Source organism: Homarus americanus, unplaced genomic scaffold, assembly GCF_018991925.1.
Source record: "Homarus americanus isolate GMGI-L3 unplaced genomic scaffold, GMGI_Hamer_2.0 scaffold48016, whole genome shotgun sequence".
Lineage (NCBI taxonomy): Eukaryota > Metazoa > Arthropoda > Malacostraca > Decapoda > Nephropidae > Homarus > Homarus americanus.
Genome location: NW_024755055.1, coordinates 3265052 through 3280711, shown reverse-complemented (window position 1 = coordinate 3280711; position 15660 = coordinate 3265052). Strand labels below are relative to the sequence as shown.

Here is a 15660-nt window from a genome sequence, read left to right as displayed (position 1 = left end):
GACAGCGTTAACTAATCACTAAATCACATCCAATTAACTGAAAATAAACCAAGGAGGTGGTGGTTGGTGACTTACCGTTGCAGAAGAGATGATGAAAGTCCTCTTGGGTTTAAGGGTGAGGAAAAATGACCAATAAATCACTATAAAACACCAATAACCCACCAGATCATTAAACCACCAAAACATCACAAAACAGCATTAAAACACCGCTAAACCACCAAAAACATCAATAAACTATTAAATGACGTCATAAATCATAGATAAACCACAAACACCAATAAATAACACAAAAACACCGATAAACCTAAAATAAACCAAGTAGGGTAGAACATACCTGGTGTAGGGGAGAGGGACAGAGTCCTTCTGGGTTTAAGCGTAATCCTTCGTCCGGTGAGAGTACCCAAATCGACGCCCGTACCCACGCCCGTATCTCCATGGGCGGCCTCGGGGCAAGGCGCCCATGCTCCCCCGTGTGGGCATGGTGGTGATCCTCGGAGGGCTCTTGGGGCTGGTGGGTATGCGTGGGGGCAGTAGGGAGGGCATGGAGAGGTTGGGCAGGGAGGGAGAAGAGAGCGGTAGCCATGGTGGTGAAGGAGCTGGGCTGACGACCATTACATCTGTTCCTTCAGAGAGTTGCGCCTCCTGTCAGGTGAGAGATACAGGTGGTTAATTAATGGTAAAGGTAAGGGAACAGGTAATTAATGGTAAAGGTAAGGGAACAGGTAATTAATGTAGTAAGGGAACAGGTAATTAATTAATGGTAAAAGTAAAGGAACAGGTAATTAATGGTAAAGACAGTAATTAATAATGGTAAAGGTAAAGGGAACAGGTAATTAATGGTAAGGAGAGAACAGGTAATTAATGGTAAAGTAAGGGAACAGGTAATTAATGGTAAAGGTAAGGGAACAGGTAATTAATTAATGGTAAAGGTAAGGGAACAGGTAATTAATGGTAAAGGTAAGGGAACAGGTAATTAATGGTAAAGGTAAGGGAACAGGTAATTAATGTGAAAGGTAAGGGAACAGGTAATTAATGGTAAAGGTAAGGGAACAGGTAATTAATGTGAAAGGTAAGGGAACAGGTAATTAATCAATACTGCCAAAATCAGAATTATATACATCTGTTGCTGCCGTCACTGTGGTCTCCAGGTATGGCCAGACTGGATCACCTGAAGATTAACCACCCTAACATAACCTAATCCTGCTTACTTCACCTAAGGATTAACCCCCCTGACGCTAAGCTAACCCACCTTATTTCACCTAAAGATTAACCACGCTAATGCTAACCTAACCTAACTTAACCTAACCCGCGAAATTTACTGCAGCACAGAAAACTTGCCATGGACATAGTACGATTTTTGGAGACATTATAATCAAAATAACACCAAAATTATAAACGTCCTCCAAAAACGCAATAAAGTGTTCCTATTTTGTTATGTTCCGTCATCCTATATACAAATCAACATGTATTCTCAGATATGTACTTTATCAAATATTAACCCCAAAACATTTCTCACATATCCCAAGTACAAATAACCTTCACCTGAGTATTTAATAACATGTAATTATCTACCTGTCGAATCTACCTACATAGTCTTAAGTAATTTAATCTATTTATTTACTCACCAAAACAAACTGTGTTGGACGAGAAGTGAAAGAAAATGGTGTGTGGTTTTTTTAAAGGGGGGGGGGGGACATAATTACTCGAACAAGGTGACAGGAAATGAACTTGTAAACTGATGAGACAATTTCTTCACTCGATTAAGGTATGACAGATAATTGTGGTTCTTCAGTCAGGCAAAAGAGACAGAGAGACAGTTCTTCCAAGGTGAGAAGAGACAGAAACGGTTCTTCCAAGGTAATTGACAGAGAGAGAGCCTTCATGGTGAGACAGAGAGAGTGCCCCTAAAGTGAGAGACACACACACACACACACACACACACACACACACACACACACACACACACTTGAGGGTGGCCGCTGATGGACTCACGGGAGGTATACGACATGGACTCACACTCACACACACACACTTGAGGGTGGCCGCTGATGGACTCACAGGAGGTATACGACATGGACTACACTCACACACACACTTGAGGGTGGCCACTGATGGACTCCACGGGAGGTATACGACATGGACTCACCTCCACACACTTGAGGGTGGCCGCTGATGGACTCACAGGGAGGTATACGGCATGGTTTCACTCCCGCACACACACTTGAGGGTGGCCGCTGATGGACTCACAGGGAGGTATACGACATGGACTCACACTCACACACACACTTGAGGGTGGCCGCTGATGGACTCACGGGAGGTATACGACATGGACTCACACTCACACACACACACTTGAGGGTGGCCGCTGATGGACTCACGGAAGGTACACGACATGGACTCACACTCACACACACACTTGAGGGTGGCCGCTGATGGACTCACGGAAGGTACACGACATGGACTCACACTCACACGGAGATAATTAACACTTTCTTATATATAGATCTTATAGGTAAATAACTCAGGTCTGTTGTGAGTTAAAGGTTGTACAGGAAGACTAGCGAGTTGTGGAGCTAACTGGCAACTCAACTTACGCGGATCAAGCGACTTTCTAAGCGTTATTCTCCACCGACTCCTCCCTCTTTCCTTCTCTCTCCCTCCCTCTTTCCTTTCTCTCTCCCTCCTTCTTTACTTCTCTCCCTTCCTTTCCTTCTTTTTCCTCTCTCTCCGTTTCCCTCCTCTCTCCCTCGCTTTATCTCTCTTTCCCTCCTCTCTCCCTCCTAACCTCCTCCATCACTCCTCAAAACCCCAGTGTACAACGAACACCTTTATGCCACGACCACACGACCTCTTAAATACGACCTGTCAATCCCTTCCACTCACTCACTCCTTCCTAACCCTCCCTCCCCTCACCTAACACCCCCCACCCCCCAACACTTCCTCTGTAAAATAAAATGTTTTTAAGTAAGAGTGAAAAGTAAAAATATTTGACTATTTTTTCCTGTCACGATTTAGAGACTATTGTGTTGAGAGAGAGAGAGAGAGAGAGAGAGAGAGAGAGAGAGAGAGGTGCGAGGTTCTCCTGGGGTAGGACCTTTCCGCTCGAGAACGCTAACTGTCGCACCTGGAAGCCTTGAGGATGTGTGTGTGTGTGTGTGGGTCAACAGTCGCACACATCTAGTTATCTATCTTGTGGCATCTCTTCGCTATGGCCTACAAACTCTCTCTCTCTCTCTCTCTTTTTCTGTCAACAAAGGAGAGAAAACGTTATGACGAGGAGGGAGGGAGGGAGAAGAGAATGAAGGGGTGAAGGGAGGGAGTGGAGGAAGAGGCTAAGGAAGGGGTGAAGGGAAGGAAAGAGGGAGAGAGGCATAGAGGGGAAAAGGAAGGGTGAGGTAGAAGTGAAGGAAGGTGTGGAGGGAGGGAGGGAGGGAGGCAGGAATCACGGGCAGGTGAATATAAATGACGGAGGTGGGTTGTGTAGGAGGGAGGGAGGGTGAGAGGTGGGTGGCTCAGGGTGGGTGTGGTGGTGGTGGGTGGTAGATGGGGTGGTGGTGGATAATTGCGGTAGATGGTGATAGTGGTATAATTGTGGTTGATGGTGGGGGATAATACTAGTGGTAGATGGTGGATAATTGTGGTAGATGGTGGAAAATAATGGTGATAGATGGTGGATAAATGTGGTAGGTGGCGGTGGATGAAAATGGCGGTAGTGGTGGTAGTGGTGGTAGACTGGTGTGTACACGGGAAAGATACCACAATGTTTTGGCTTTGGTCCCGCCACGTACACTGATGATGGCAGTCTCTCTCTCTCTCTCTCTCTCTCTCTAAACGAGTCTCGAGCACATACCGATTCTTGTATTGCATAATTCTACTACTACTAATTAATAATAATCGCTAAACCTACAATTCATGTTTGTTTACAGTTAGTCACCATGGCAACAGATCTCACGGAACCCCCCTGACAAAAATCATGATTATTTTTTGACGTTATATATGGAGAATTAAGCGACATCCAGAAATATCCAAAAATTCTAAATATATAAAGAAATAATTCATAAAAATAAATACGTGTTATAGCTACTTACGATAACGGATAAGATTGATAAAAAAAAAGTTAGATTTAGTGAGGTAGCGAAGGAATTCCTCTATGTCCTGGGTAATGGCGAGGACCTGATCCTCCTAGGGTGGATAAGCTCCGATAAACAGACTAATACGCCAATAAAAACTCCACACTCCGCCATTTATGCACCAAATGACCCGTTGGATAAACACAAGAATGAAATTAACTTAAGCTACAGTATAATCTGGCCGTACCCTTGGGCTTGAGAGGCGCTGATTGGCTGGGGCGGTGAGGCTGCGCGCGCAAACCAACACCCGTTTTTCCTGCCAACAATAATAATAATACTAATAATAATAAAGATGGTGTGGCGCCATAACTCATCACGGGAGGAAGACTCAGTTCTCCTCCCCCGCTAAATCCTTAATACTCGGGATGTTTATTTATATTGAGCCATAAATCGCCGACAGGTGGGAGTAACAACAGGTAAAATAACCGCAAATTCCTGGCGTTTTGTTCCAACCTTCTCAAGTCTTTAAAGTTCGCAAGACGATATTTTTTGCCTTTATTTACCCTCAAGTAACAGCTGAGAGAACGTATCTAGCTTAGGTAGAGTCTAAGAGTATTTTGGAAGCCATTTTAGTGTCATGGTGTTTGGTGAACCAGTTGAACCACTAATGCGGTGGCCGAGTGGATATAGCGTTCACCTCCTGTCCTGGGTGTCACTGGTTCGCACACCGAGGTATCCCCAGCTGTGAACCGGTACCTGATTTAACAGTTTGGGAAGTGAAGGCCCTTGAGTGCAGTGCCAAGTGTCCGAGTGTACTGGAGACTCAAGTGTCCCTTAATAGGCTAACGTGTGGGGGGAGAGGTGAACAGTGCCCATGACCTATCTGGTGTATGAAGGTGGGCCGTGGGGGAACAGTGTGTGCCCATGACCGATCTGGTGTATGAAGGTGGGCCGTGGGGGAACAGTGTGTGCCCATGACCGATCTGGTGTATGAAGGTGGGCCGTGGGGGAACAGTGTGTGCCCATGACCTATCTGGTGTATGAAGGTGGGCCGTGGGGGGAACAGTGTGTGCCCATGACCTATCTGGTGTATGAAGGTGGGCCGTGAGGGAACAGTGTGTGCCCATGACCTATCTGGTGTATGAAGGTGGGCCGTGGGGGGAACAGTGTGTGCCCATGACCTATCTGGTGTATGAAGGTGGGCCGTGGGGGAACAGTGTGTGCCCATGACCTATCTGGTATGTGGGGTGGTGGGAAGACTCGACTACCCTCTCCCCTCACACTAATCTCTCTCTCTCTCTCTCTCTCTCTCTCTCTGTCCTTTTATCTATTTGCCTCACTTCCTCTTTTCCCTTCCATTTCTCTTTCCTTCATTCTTTCTCTCTGTCCTTTTTTGTCTGTTTCTGTCTTTCTTTGTCTCTATTTCTCCATGCTCTTCCCCTCCTCCACTCTCTCTATCTCTCGGTCTGTCTCTTTATCTGTATTTTCTCTCTCCCTCTTCTCTTTCGCCTTTCAGAATATTCCTCCTCCCTACCTTCCCTTTCACCTCTCACTCTACGGTATCTCCTCTTCCTCCTTCGTATTTGTTCCTCCTCCTTCCTCTTCCTCTTCCCCCACCTCCTTCTCTTCCCTTTACCTCCTCTTCCACCTGACATTCACCACCAGCTTTCATCTATCTTCTTCGTGGTGTTAGGTTAGGTTAGATCCCATTAAGACTGGGGCCGATTAAAACTGTCAACCATTAGTACCGATAAATAATGGTCCCAGTAAACTATTAGTACCGGTAACCAATGGCCCCATGGTCCCAGTAAACTATTAGTACCGGTAACCAATGGCCCCCATGGTCCCAGTAAACTATTAGTACCGGTAACCAATGGCCCCATGGTCCCAGTAAACTATTAGTACCGGTAACCAATGGCCCCATGATCCCAGTAAACTATTAGTACCGGTAACCAATGGTCCCATGGTCCCAGTAAACTATTAGTACCGGTAACCAATGGCCCCATGGTCCCAGTAAACTATTAGTACCGGTAACCAATGGCCCCCATGGTCCCAGTAAACTATTAGTACCGGTAACCAATGGCCGGGTCCCAATAAACTATTAGTACCGGTAACCAATAGCCCCATGGTCCCAGTAAACTATTAGTACCAGCACCTACTTAAAGTCCGAACCAAACTGACCAATGACACCCTTCACCCAGGACAGTCTCGTTGCATTACCCATCCAAGTAGCACTTATAGAGGCTCGAGTGGGTGAGGGTTTAAGAAAACAATGGTAGTGTTCCTTCTGGATCACGGCACGACACACACCAGCTAGGAGGGTCAAGATGCTTCAAGTTGGGGAGGGTAGAGGGTCAAGATGCTTCAAGTTGTGGGGAGGAGGAGGATTAGATCCTTCGGGTTGTTGTGGGGGAGGGGGTAGAGGGAGGGAGAGTCAAATCCTTCAGGTTGGGAGGGTTAAGATCCTTTCAGGTTGTGGGGGAGGGTCAAGATCCTTCAAGGTTGGGGAGGGTTAAGATCCCTTCAGGTTGTGGGGAGGGGGTTAGGTCCTTCAGGTTGTGGGGGAGGGTTAAGATCCTTCAGGGTTACACACCTTCCTCTAGGGCTCCTGACCCAAGTACAGTATGAATGTATGTATGTATGTATGTATGTATGTATGTATGTATGTATGTATGTACTGGATTGAGTCCATCTATACTAGAAAACAAACACACTAAACTGGGTCTCAATCTACGAGCAAAAAAAACAAACAAACAAACAGAAAAATAGGATGAAACAGATAAACAAACGGACACAGACTTGGGGGTGGCCGCTGATGGACTCACGGGAGGTATACGACATGGACTCACACTCACACACACACTTGAGGGTGGCCGCTGATGGACTCACGGAAGGTATACGGCATGGACTCACACTCACACACAGACTTGAGGGGTGGCCGCAGATGGACTCACGGAAGGTATACGACATGGACTCACACTCACACACACAGACTTGAGGGGTTGGCCGCAGATGGACTCACAGGTATACGACGCTGGACTCACACTCACACACACACACTTGAGGGTGGCCGCAGATGGACTCACAGGAGGTATACGACATGGACTCACACTCACACACACACTTGAGGGTGGCCGCCGATGGACTCACGGAAGGTATACGACATGGACTCACACTCACACACACACTTGAGGGTGGCCGCCGATGGACTCACGGAAGGTATACGACATGGACTCACACTCACACACAGACTTGAGGGTGGCCGCTGATGGACTCACGGAAGGTATACGACATGGACTCACACTCACACACACACAGACTTGAGGGGTGGCCGCTGATGGACTCACGGAAGGTATACGACATGGACTCACACTCACACACACACTTGAGGGTGGCCGCTGATGGACTCACGGAAGGTACACGACATGGACTCACACTCACACACACACTTGAGGGTGGCCGCTGATGGACTCACGGAAGGTACACGACATGGACTCACACTCACACGGAGATAATGAACACTTTCTTATATATAGATCTTATAGGTAAATAACTCAGGTCTGTTGTGAGTTAAAGGTTGTACAGGAAAACTAGCGAGTTGTGGAGCTAACTGGCAACTCAACTTACGCGGATCAAGCGACTTTCTAAGCGTTATTCTCCACCGACTCCTCCCTCTTTCCTTCTCTCTCCCTCCCTCTTTCCTTCTCTCTCCCTCCCTTACTCCTCTCTCTACTCTTTCTCCCCCCCCCCTCGAGAGAGTATATTGAGGATCACCTGAAGATTCTCCACCCCATTTCACCTAACGAATAACCACCCTAACCTAACCTGACACTATTTGGGGGGTTAGATTAGGTTAGGATAGGGTGGTTAATCGTTAGGTGAAATGGGGTGGAGAATTTTCAGGTGATCCATTAATATTATTATTATTATTATTATTATTATTATTATTATTATTATTATTAGCACCTCCTGTATATGTCTGTTTCACCCACTACTCTACCCCCATAAGAGTAGCCCTTTGACCACCCCTTGTGTCATGGGTGTGCCACTGTGACACCAATGCCACTGTGCCACCCACCATAACAATGACACTAATGCCACTGTGCCACCCACCATAACAATGACACTAATGCCACTGTGCCACCCACCATAACAATGACACTAATGCCACTGTGCCACCCACCATAACAATGACACTAATGCCACTGTGCCACCCACCATAACAATGACACTAATGCCGCTGTGCCACCCACCATAACAATGACACTAATGCTACTGTGCCACCCACCATAACAATGACACTAATGCCACTGTGCCACCCACCATAACAATGACACTAATGCCGCTGTGCCACCCACCATAACAATGACACCCATGACACCAATGAGAGGCTGTGGTGGTGGTTGTGGTGAGGCGGAACCTGAGCACCATGGGAAGTGAAGTGTTCCTACTGCTGGAGACCTTTGGTGGTTAACCGCTGCCCAACCACCCACCACCACCCAATACACCCAATACCACCCAACACCACCCAATATCACCCAACACCACCCACCGCTCAACACCACCCACCACCCAATAACACCCACCACCCACAACCGTCCTATCTCTCTGATGTTCTTATTACCACCATACTACTGTACTATACCAGATGGTACTAAATGTTACATAATACTTCCTTGAGATAAATGTATAGCATATGTCAGGTGCAGCTCAGGTTCTCAACTGAGTCAGCCATGTTAATATTGTTATTATCCACTGTATCTGTGTTCTTAACGCTAAATAAACTGTTTCAATATCTATCTATCTATCTATCTATCTATCTATATCTATCTATCTATCTATCTATCTATCTATCTATCTATTCCTCTGTTAGTCAGTCTGTCTATCAGTAGGTCTAGTCTACCTAAGATCTACCTGTATATATGCCTCATTAACAAAAGGTAACTTCAGCTAATTAAACACCAGGTAAGAGTCATGTTTTTCCTAGTCCAGGAGAGAGAGAGAGAGAGAGAGAGAGAGAGAGAGAGAGAGAGATTACATGAAAAAAATCACTTTAGACACACCCGAGATCTACCTGTATTTGTTTCAAGCTTATTCACCTACAAGCTTAAAACCTATTAAGCTACATAACTTACTAAGCTTAATAACCTGCTAAGCTTAATACTCTAACTTATTTGCTTACCAAGCTTAATAACCTACTAATCTAAATAACCTGCCACTAAGCTTAACACCCCCAATAAGCTTAATATCCTAATAAGCTTAACATCCCACTCAGCTTAACACCTTAATAAACTTAATATCCGCCCAAATTTATTAAGTTTCACCCACATCCACCTGACAGTATCCTTAATTAACACGAGTCAACAGGTAAATACATTTCTTCACAGTTTAAGGAATAATTGAGAAAAACCTGAAGCGAGGAAAATGGGGGGTGAGAGAAATGGGGGGGGAGAGAAATGGGGGGAGGTGAGAGTAGAGAAAAGTGGATCTTATTGACTGGTGGAGTAAAGGTCATGGTACTCGGGCAGGGTCAGGGAGAGAAGGAGGAAGGGAGGGGTGAGGGATTGAGGAGGGGGGTGAAGGGGGGATTGAGGAGGAGGAGGGGGGGGTGAGGGAGGGGGCACGCCTTACACCTGTTGTCCCACGGCCTTCACCTCCTCCCTCCCTCCCTCCCTCACCTCTTCCACCACTCTCTCTCCTTCACCTCCCTCTCTACCCTTCCTTCCCTCCCCTCCCTCTCACCTCCTTCTCTACTCTTCCTTCCTTCACCGTATAAATCGTCTTCATTTCCTTCTTTCCTTAACTCATTTTTTGTCATTTATTGATTCCTAAGTTGTTTTTTATGTTTGTTTTAATAATTCTTCTATGTCACCCTGCCTTCACTCCTTCATTCACCCTCATTTCTTCACTCTTTTTTCCTTTCTTCTTTCACCCTTATTGCCTTCCTCATTTTTCTTTCCTCCCTTGTTTACCCAAATCTTTCAGGGGGAGGAGGAAGAGAAGAGGAGAAGAGGAGGAAGAGGAGAGGAGAAGAGGAGGAAGAGGAGAGGAGAAGAGGAGGAAGAGGAGAAGGAGGAGGGAGGAAAGGGGGGAATCGAGGGGGGCTGGGAGCAATCTCTCTCTCTCTCTCTCTCTCTCTCTCTCTCTCTCTCTAGACTAGTGTCAGCTGGGTGGCGAAGAGGGAGGAAGTGATGAGAGAGAGAGAGAGAGAGAGAGAGAGAGAGAGAGAGAGATTAATATTCAATTCCCTCTTCAATTATTCATTCTCTCCTTCTTACTCACACCCTTCCTTCCTTCCTTCCTTTATGCCCTCATTTCTCATATAATTATTTCATCCCCCCCACCAGGCCATATAATTAGAGGGTTTAAGTTAGTCATAATATATGCAAATGAGCTGCAAGACGGTTATACATATACAGTTCTTCCGGGCCGAGAATATGTATTAAATATGTATAGTGGTGAATGATGATGATAATGAATGGAACAACAACAAAATAACACAACCTAACTCCTAAGAATGAAAAGAAAGACACAGTAATGAAAGAAATAAGAAAGAATAAAGAATAACTATGAAATATCAACCAACTGCCTGTCATTAAGTCATAAAATCACACACAAATAATAATAATAATAAAACAAAAATTTACTTCCTCTGCCTAATCCCGGGAATTTGATTGGTCGACGGCCATATTATCAAAACAATATCGCCTAATCCCGGGAATATGATTGGTCGACGGCCACATTATCAAAGTTACCAATGATGCCAAATGGTGGGTGATATTTGTGCCCCCAAATCGATAGATAAACAGATAAAACAGATTTTGCCCACAATAGATCTACCATAACCCATAACCCACACCTGTGTAGCCTGACAGACCCACTAACAACCCATAAGACTGACCTGTCAATCGTGATGGAAGAGAGGGGAGGGGGGAGGTAGGAAGGGAAGTGGGAGGTGAGTGGGTTGGGGAGGTGGGGGTGAGGGGTGGGGAGGTGGGGGTGAGTGGGTGGGGGGAGGTGGGGGGTGAGTGGGTGGGGTGAAGGAGGGGGTACAATTCCCTAGCTGGCAACTCGGGTGATGTATGGTGGGCCAATACAAGGGAGATGCCTGAAATAAATTTACCAGTGGAGTGCTAACTGTTGATGGCGGAATAATAATAATAATAACGACTCATACGGCTGGCAGGATTGTTTATGCTATAGAGAGAGAGAGAGAGAGAGAGCCCCTGAGAACTGCCAGTCATCCCGTCCTGAAGCGTCATACAATATTAAGACTTTGGGTTAATTTACTATGTTTGCTCTCACTTCTCTCTATCTCTCACTCTTCTCCCTTGCTCCCTCTCTCACTACTCTCCTTCCCTCTCACCATCTCCCTCCCTCTCTCTCCCTTCCTCCTCCGTCTCATTATTCTGCCTCCATTAAAATTAACTATCGTCTATCACACAGTTCTCTCTCTCCCTTCTACCTTCCCTCCGTCTCTCCCTTCTATCCCCCTCCCCCTGTCTCCCTTCTACCACCCCTGTCTCCCTTCTACCACCCCTGTCTCCCTTCTACCTCCCCTCTGTCTCTCCCTTCTACCTCCCTCCCCTGTCTCCCTTCTACCTCCCCTCCCGTCTCTCCCTTCTACCCCCCTCCGTCTCTCCCTTCTACCACCCCTGTCTCCCTTCTACCACCCCTGTCTCCTTCTACCTCCCCTCCGTCTCTCCTTCTACCTCCCCCGTCTCTCTTCTACCCTTCTCCCTACCTCCCTCCGTCTCTCCCTTCTACCTCCCCTCTGTCTCTACCTGGCTCATTGTATCATGAACTTTGTAATTACTACAGTGACTCGGGGGTGCTTGAGGACATTCTTGCTGTTTATCCCAAATTTGTTAACCCACACTGATTAGTCTTCAATAGAATATGACGTCCAATGTATATGAACCACAATCCTGCATGGCAGTGAACAGTGACATCACCTACGACTCTGACCTATATATACTGTTAATGAATATGATGTATTTCTTTGTGTATGAACCTCTGTCCTGCATGGCAGTGAACAGTGACATCACCCACACGACTCTGACCTATATATACTGTTAATGAATATGATGTATTTCTTTGTGTATGAACCTCTGTCCTGCATGGCAGTGAACAGTACATCACCCACACGACTCTGACCTATATATACTGTTAATGAATATGATGTATTTCTTTGTGTATGAACCTCTGTCATGGCAGTGAACAGTGACATCACCCACACGACTCTGACCTATATATACTGTTAATGAATATGATGTATTTCTTTGTGTATGAACCTCTGTCCTGCATGGCAGTGAACAGTGACATCACCCACACGACTCTGACCTATATATACTGTTAATGAATATGATGTATTTCTTTGTGTATGAACCTCTGTCCTGCATGGCAGTGAACAGTGACATCACCCACACGACTCTGACCTATATATACTGTTAATGAATATGATGTATTTCTTTGTGTATGAACCTCTGTCCTGCATGGCAGTGAACAGTGACATCACCCACACGACTCTGACCTATATATACTGTTAATGAACATGATGTATTTCTTTGTGTATGAACCTCTGTCCTGCCTGGCAGTGAGAAGTGATACCACCCTCAGTGTCAAGACCTGACTGAATTTCTCAGAATAGGCAAACTGTACTACAAGCTTTGCCAATAAATTTGTTAAACTTAAAAAAACCTTCTACCTCCCCTCTGTCTCTCCCCTCTCCCTTCTGGGCCAAGAAAGCTGCCGGCTGACCTCTGACCTGACCCCCAGAGAATGGAGAACACAGGGCATGACCCCACCTCAAGCCAAGGCGTTTAGTGCGGCCACAAATAGCAGTGGAGAGAGAGAGAGAGAGAGAGAGAGAGAGAGAGAGAAGTATAGATACAGAGATAAAGAAAAATAAAGAAAGAAAAAGAAAGAGAGGAGGAAATGAAGCGAAAGAGAGAGAGAGAGAGAGAGAGAAAAGAGAAAGACACAATCATCACTCAAGATCCACTGAAAAAGAGAAGAGAATGAAAGACGTGAAAGCAGGAAAATAAAAAAAAATACAGGTCACACCCACACACACCACAGAGAGACAGAAATAATGGTCGCTAAAGATGGGAATAACGAAGAAACAGTGATGAAAGTTGCTAGAGGTTAATAATGATTGCAGTGATAGCGTGTTTCCTGTTATTGTTGTAGGTAGTACAGGTAGTCAACACTGATTACAGGTAGGGGAAAGGGAAGAGGTAGGAAGGAGAGAAGATAATCAAGAAAGACAGAGAAGGAAGAAGGGAAGGAGGAAGAAGAGAAAGGAAGGAAGAGGAGGAGGTAGAAGAAGAGTTAATCAAGAACGACGGCGGAGGAAGGGAAGGAGAAAGAGGGAGGAGGAAGAGGAGGAGGAGGAGGAGGAGGAGGAGGAGGGTTAGGGAATAATAAGATAGAGGAGGAGGAGGAGAAGGAGGAATAAGAGAAAAAAAAGAAGGGAATAAGAGGGAGGAGGAGGTAAGGGGGGAGGGGGGTAGAGAAAGAGCGGAAGGAAAAAGAAGAATAAGAATGAAGAAGGACAAGAAGCAGGAAGATAAACAACCACAACACAGAACAAGAACAACAAGAACAAGAACAAGAAAACCAAAGACAATAAAAAATAAAGAAAAAAAAACAAACAAACACACAGACTCGCACCCAAACAATAATAAAACAAACACACCAACATTCACAAACAAGTAAGATAATGAAACAAACACACCAACATTCACAAACAAGTAAGATGATGAAACACAGAGATAATGAGAGGAAAAATAAGAGACAGGAAAACGTGATGTACACAGTGAGAGAGACAATAACAAGGACGAAAATACAGACGAAAGAGAGAATAGAAATAATGGATGATAATGATGATGAGATGTGATGAAATAAGAGAGAATTACACAGAAATTAATTTAATCTATATATCTTAATATCTCAGTGTGGATTCTCAAAGGTTCCTAAGTTAAATTTTCCTCCTAACTGGTGATGTGTGAACGTATCTAACTGACTCACTTAAGTTACGACACAAAGATGGAATCTCAGTGTTGACTTAACTTAAGAACACTTGAGAATCCACCGATTGCGTCACCGCTTAACTAAGACCATAAAATCAACGCCAGGTAAGTCTTCTGCCTGACGAACATCTAGTAAACGCCTGGCGAAGCACCCAAGTACCACCTAAATACAGAACAAGTTGGCACTGGCACTATGAGAGAGGTTGAGTGGGTTGGTCGCTCTAGTTGAAAGGGAAGCACTTTCTACCTCCCAAGGGGGGGTCACAGGGGGTCACAGGAGGTCACGAGGGTCGATGGGGATCACAGCCTAGGTCGTGAGTGTGTGTGTGTGTGTGTGCCACCACTACAACCACCATCACTAGCCACTACGACCACTACCAATAGCACAACCACCATCTACCACCATCACCACTACATCAACCACCACCTTCCATCACTACTACCACCATCTACCACCATACACATGACATCAACCACCACTACACCAACCACCATTACCACCACATCAACTACCACCAACCACCACTATAACCACATGAACCACCACTATTACCACATCAACTACCACCAACCACCACTATAACCACATGAACCACCACTATTACCACATCAACTACCACCTACCACCATTACCACTACATCAACCACCACTACCACCAACCACCAATACCACCACATCAACTACCACATACCACCATTACCACTACATCAACCACCACTACACCAACCACCAATACCACCACATCAACTACCACCAACCACCACTATAACCACATGAACCACCACTATTACCACATCAACTACCACCTACCACCATTACCACTACATCAACCACCACTACCACCATCACGTCCCCTCCATTACAGGTTATAAGCCACGATTGATTCATTTATTGCATTACATTGCCTCTGTCAACCACGAGTGTTGTGATTGTGGTACTGAGACTGTCTGTTTGTTGTTTTGGATTATGTTATTGTTGTGATTGTGGTACTTGATTTTTTTGTAGGGGTTGTTGAGATTATTATCGAGATTGTTGTTGTTATTGTTATTACGCTTGTTGTGATTGAGGTAGTAGTAGTTGTTGTGGTGTTGGTTAATTGTTGTTGTTGTGTTGATGGTTATTGAGATTGCTGAGCTTATGATCGTGGTATAGTTGTTGTGATTGTTGTTGTTGTTACTGTCTCTTGATTAACAACAAGGAGATCTTTACCTCCATATATATCTACTTACACTTATCTATCTCTATCTCTATCTCTTACCTTCTCTATTCATCTCTCTCTCTCACCAGTCAATCGTAATTTCATATCAATCCGCGTGAAAAAATATCAACAACTGGCAACTCTCTGCTCCATTAGGCTACAGTTACCAGTTAGTAAATATTGCAATATATCCCGCATCAGCTGTAACTACGCCCCCCCCCACCCCCCCCGGTCTATGGTATATATGCTCAATGAATCGTACGTTAATTTTTATCCCTCACCAAAGTTACGATAAGATAAATAATCGTAAGTTTGAGAATCGAGCCAAGAAGTTAAATATTTTACATCAGGAAATTT

The 15660-nt window shown here is 45.2% G+C and overlaps 1 protein-coding gene across 2 annotated transcripts in view; it reads right to left on the bottom strand.

Moving 5' to 3' along the window:
• The window catches only part of LOC121856261, a 105397-nt gene that overhangs the window by 79428 nt on the left and 10309 nt on the right, over positions 1 to 15660 (bottom strand). For both annotated transcript variants that reach the window (XM_042351663.1, XM_042351664.1), the window contains exon 2: positions 335 to 642. The gene's annotated coding sequence lies outside the window, so the exon portion shown is untranslated. The remainder of the gene's footprint in view (positions 1 to 334; positions 643 to 15660) is intronic.